Source organism: Macadamia integrifolia, chromosome 8 (assembly GCF_013358625.1).
Source record: "Macadamia integrifolia cultivar HAES 741 chromosome 8, SCU_Mint_v3, whole genome shotgun sequence".
In the NCBI taxonomy this organism is placed as follows: domain Eukaryota; kingdom Viridiplantae; phylum Streptophyta; class Magnoliopsida; order Proteales; family Proteaceae; genus Macadamia; species Macadamia integrifolia.
Window position 1 is genome coordinate 34,000,171 of NC_056564.1, and position 5,565 is coordinate 34,005,735.

A 5,565-nucleotide genomic window follows, 5' to 3' on the forward strand; every position below is an offset into this window, starting at 1 on the left:
GATGGGTTGGGGTGCACGATCGTGAGGTCTTGGGTCCCCCAGTGAAATAACCCAAAACTGGCCTATGCACTCACCTTATGGTGTTTACCGGTGGATGCTCCATCCGCTGATGGTGACCATCAGCCGGTGAAGGCTGAACTGGTCACTTGGTATGGAGATCTTTCCTCTGTTTGAGTGGGGCCTTCTCCAGGGTTTCTAGTGTGTGTGAGGTTCAACTGGCCTTTCCCTTCAGATCCAGAATCTCTTCCAATTACTTAAGTATGGGTAGCAGGTGCAAGTCGGGTTGCCATTCCTTCCTCGGTAAAAGACGGATGCAACCCAGTACTCACTGGTACTGGTGTCCTCCGATGTCGCACTTGAACATTAAAATAGGAAGTTTTAGGGTTCGGTTATAACATTCCCCCCTCCTTACAAGAAATTTCATCCCTGAAATTTGATGTACCTGGTGATCCAAATAACTGAGGATATTTCTTCTTCATTTCCTCACGTTCCCAAGACGCTTTTTGTCGGGAGTGATTCCTCCACTTGACTAGTACATAAGAAATAGTCCGATTGCGGAGAATGTGGTCTCTCCGGTCAATGATTTCTTCTGGCTGTTCTATATACTTCCAATCAGCGTCAAGTTCCAAAGGTACATGTGTCAAAATATGAGCTAGATCGGAAACGTACTTCTTGAGCATGAAAACATGAAATACATTATGAGCTCCTTCTAATTCAGGTGGCATAGAGACTTGATAAGCTACTGTTCCGACTCGACCCAACATCTCATAAGGTCCCATGTATCGAGGACTTAGCTTTCCCTTCTTGCCAAACCTCTTCACTCCTTTCATTGGGGAGACTTTTAGAAAAATTTTATCACCCACCTCAAACTCTAGGTGCTTCCGTTTGACATCCGCATAGTTTTTCTGTCTTCAATGAGCCACCTTAATTCTCTCCCTGATTACATCCACTTTCTCACAAGTGGCTTCGATCAGTTCTGGGCCTAGGATCCTCCTTTCTCCAACTTCATCCCAATACAAAGGTGTTCTGCATTTCTTACCATACTGGGCTTCATAAGGTGCCATGTCTATAGTAGCTTGGTAGCTATTATTGTAGGAGAACTCTATGAGTGACAAGTGCTCATCCCAATAATAGCTCATATCTAACACACAAGCCTGCAACATATCCTCTAGGGTCAGTATAGTCCTCTCTGACTACCCATCTGTCTGTGGATGGAATGCCGTGCTAAAATTCAGTTGTGTCCCCATTACTGTCTGTAGATATTTCTAAAAGTTAGAGGTGAATCTGGCATCGCTGTCAAAGACAATGCTTGCTGGTACACCGTGTAATCGGACAATACTGTCAACATACAGTTGAGCCAGATTTTCCATGGAGTAAGTAATCTTCATAGGGATGAAGTGGGCCACCTTGGTCAGTCGGTCTACAATTACCCAGATTGTGTCATTCCTCTTCTGAGTACGTGGTAGTCCTGTGACAAAATCCATGGTAATATTTTCCCATTTCCATTCTGGTACGGGTAGGGGTTGTAATAAGCCGTGTGGCCTTTGCCTTTCTGCTTTGATCTGTTGACAATTCAAGCATCTGGCTACATGGGTGGCTATGTCAGTTTTCATGCGACACCACCAAGAGGACTTTTTCAAATCCTTGTACATTTTTGTACTACCGGGATGGATGGAGTAGGGTGAACTGTGAGCTTCTTTCAATATTAATTCTCTCATCTCTTCATCCTTTGGTACGCAAAGTCTATCCTTGAACTTGAGGACCCCATCTTTAGTCAACTTGAAATTTAAATCTTTTTGTCTTCCTTCTTTGATATCACTTACTATTTTCTGAAGATCCTCATCCAGTACTTGGGCGGCTTGGATTTTCCCCACTAATGATGGTTGTATCATAAGTGCAACCAAGGTCACTGCCACCTCATTCATTAGTAGTTCCAAATCCATTCTTCTAGCTTCCTCAATCAGTTGTTCATTCACCGTCAAGGCTATTAGGGATAGAGTCTGAGACTTCCTGCATCAGCCACTACGTTGGCCTTCCCCAGATGGTAATGGATGGTGCAATCATAATCCTTCATCAATTCCAACCATCTTCTTTGTCTCATATTCAGCTCCTTTTGGGTGAAAAAGTATTTTAAACTCTTATGATCGTTGTAGATCTCACTCTTTTCCCCCATATAAATAATGCCACTAGATCTTTAAAGTAAAAATGACTGTTGCTAACTCCAAGTCATGAGTGGGGTAATTCTTTTCATAGTCCTTCAGTTGTCGAGATGCGTATGCTACAACCTTGCCATTTAGCATCAACACATAGCCTAAGCCCAACTTGGATGCATAACTATATACTACCATTCCGGCGTTGCCTTATGGAATAGTGAGTACTAGAGCTGTTATTAATTTCTGCTTCAATTCCTGGAAACTTTCTTCATATTCCTTAGACCATTCAAATTTCACTCCCATCCGTGTTGTTGAGTCATAGATCCAGAAATGCTTGAGAAATTTTCAACGAACCTTCTATAGTATCCCACTAACCCCAGGAAGCTACAAATTTCACCTACATTCTTAGGTGCCTCCCATTCTACCACAGCCTCTACCTTTCTAAGATCAACTTCAATGCCCTTCTCTGGGACAACATGCCCTAAGAAAATGCACTTGTGTAAGCCAAAACTCACATTTACTGAATTTTGCATACAACTGCTTCTCTCTCAATCTCTAAAGGGCAAATCTCAAATGGGTAGCATATTCCTCCCGGCTCTTCGAATAGATCAAAATGTCATCGATGAACACGATGACAAAGTTGTCTAACATATCGTGGAATACTCTATTCATCAACTCCATGAACACTGCAAGGGCATTGGTTAGTCCAAATGCCATAACTAGGAACTCATAGTGTCTATAATGGGTCCTGAAAGCTGTCTTCCTGATGTCACCCTCTCTGATCTTGAGTTGATGATAACCAGATCTGAGGTCAATTTTGGAGAATGTGGTTGCACCTTGCAATTGATCAAAAAGGTCATCGATTATGGGCAACGGATATCTATTTCTTGATAGTCAAGTTATTGAGTTCCCTGTAGTCTATGCACATTCTCATACTCCCATCCTTCTTCCTAGCAAAGAGTACCGGTGCTCCCCATGGGGACACACTAGGTCGGATGAACCCTTTCTCCAATAAATCTTGTAATTGTTCCTTCAACTCCTTCAGTTCTGAAAGTGCCATCCTATATGGAGCTTTTGATACAGGTGCTGCCCCAGGAATCAGATTAATAGTGAATTCAGTCTCCCGGTCCGGGGGTAGTCTAGGTAAGTCGTCAGGAAAGATGTCTGAGAATTCTCTCACTACTTCTATTTCCTCTACTAACTTGCCCTCCTCAGTCCTCAGTTGTGTCAATCATAGATGCCAAATAAGCCTCACATCCTTGCTCTATTAATCTTCTCACTTCAACTGCAGATATCACTAGTTTCTTGGACTTCTTGACTTTTCTCCCTTTGTATTCAAACTCACCTCCATCTCAAAGTTTGAATACAATTTTCTTCTTAGCACATAAAACACATGCCCTATAGGCAGATAACCAATCCATACCTAAGATAACATCGAAGTCACGCATCTCTAATTTAATCAAATGAGCAATCATGTACTATCCACAGACTTGAATAGGACAAGGCTCATAAATCTCCTCTAATCCTACCTCACTCCCAGTCGGTGTGCTAACTACTAACTTGTATGTTAACATTTTTTCCTTGATATTCATCTTAGCGGCAAAAGTGGGGGATACAAATGAATGTGATGCACCAGTATCAAACAAAACATATGCAGGGGTTATCGATACCAATAAGGTACCTGTGACCAATCCAGGCGATGCCTCCGCTTCCTCAGTAGTCAGTGCAAACACTTTCCCTTGCAGTCTAGCTCCCTGTGGTGCCTGAGCCAGACAAGTGGCGGATAATGTCTACACTGATTTGGCTGGTCCTGCATAGGGGTCACCCGGTCTTCTCTGTGAGCAATTCCTTGCAAAGTGACTCGTTTGCTGACAGACAAAACATCTTAAGGGGACCGTCTGAGACTATTCTGGTCTTTTATACTAACCTGAGGCTACACTAGAATATGTCCCCTTACCAAACCTGCTAGGTGCCACTGTCCTCTTCCCTTGTATGGCATTATAGTTCTCTCTTTGTTTGTCCTCAATGGATTTGGCAGCCTGAACCACCTAGTGTAGCCACCGAATTTTGTCACCCCCCGGCAATGATGACAATATGAAGGATTACATGTTGGATATTTTAGACTTGGAGAATTTTCAAACTTAGAGTAGAAAATAACCATATTTTCCTATAAACTTTCAAGAGAAAATTTTTTCAAAAAAAATTAGAATTTGATGTTGTGCTGCACCTCGGCCTCCACTAGGCCGTGCTGCACCTCGGCCTCCACAGGCCATGCTCCACCTCGGCCTCCACCAGGCCGTGCTCCACCTCGGCCTCCATCAGGCCGTGCTGCACCTCGGCCTCCACCAGGCCGTGCTCCACCTCGGCCTCCACCAGGCCGTGCTCCACCTCGGCCTGCATCAGGCCGTGCCCCACCTCGGCCTCCATCAGGCCGTGCCCCACCTCGGCCTCCATCAGGCCGTGCTGCACCTTGGCCTCCACCAGGCCGTGCTCCACCTCGGCCTACATCAGGCCGTGCTCCACCTCGGCCTCCATCAGGTCGTGCTGCACCTCGGCCTTTACTAGGCCGTGCTCTACCTCGACCTACATCAGGTCGTGCTCCACCTCGGCCTCCATCAGGCCGCACTCCACCTCGGCCTCCATCAGGCCGTGCTGCACCTCGGCCTCCATCACGCCGTGCTTCACCTCGGCCTCCACCAGGCCGTGCTCCACCTCCGCCTCCACCAGGCCGTGCTCCACCTCGGCCTACATCAGGCCGTGCTGCACCTCGGCCTCCACCAGGCCGTGCTGCACCTCGGCCTACATCAGCCCGTGCTGCACCTCGGCCTCCACGAGGCCGTGCTCCACCTCCGCCTACATCAGGCCGTGCTCCACCTCGGCCTCCACCAGGCCATGCTCCACCTCGGCCTACATCAGGCCGTGCTGCACCTCGGCCTCCATCAGGCTGTGCTGCACCTCAGGCTCCACCAGGCCGTGCTGCACCTCGGCCTCCACCAGGCCGTGCTCCACCTTGGCCTGCATCAGGCCGTGCTCCACCTCGGCTTGCATCAGGCCGTGCTCCACCTCGGCCTGCATCAGGCCGTGCCCCACCTCGGCCTCCATCAGGCCGTGCTGCACCTCGGCCTCCACCAGGCCGTGCTCCACCTCGGCCTACATCAGGCCGTGCTCCACCTCGGCCTCCATCAGGTCGTGCTGCACCTCGGCCTTTACTAGGCCGTGCTCTACCTCGACCTACATCAGGTCGTGCTCCACCTCGGCCTCCATCAGGCCGCACTCCACCTCGGCCTCCATCAGGCCGTGCTGCACCTCGGCCTCCATCAGGCCGTGCTCCACCTCGGCCTCCACCAGGCCGTGCTCCACCTCGGCCTCCACCAGGCCGTGCTCCACCTCGGCCTCCATCAGGCCGTGCTCT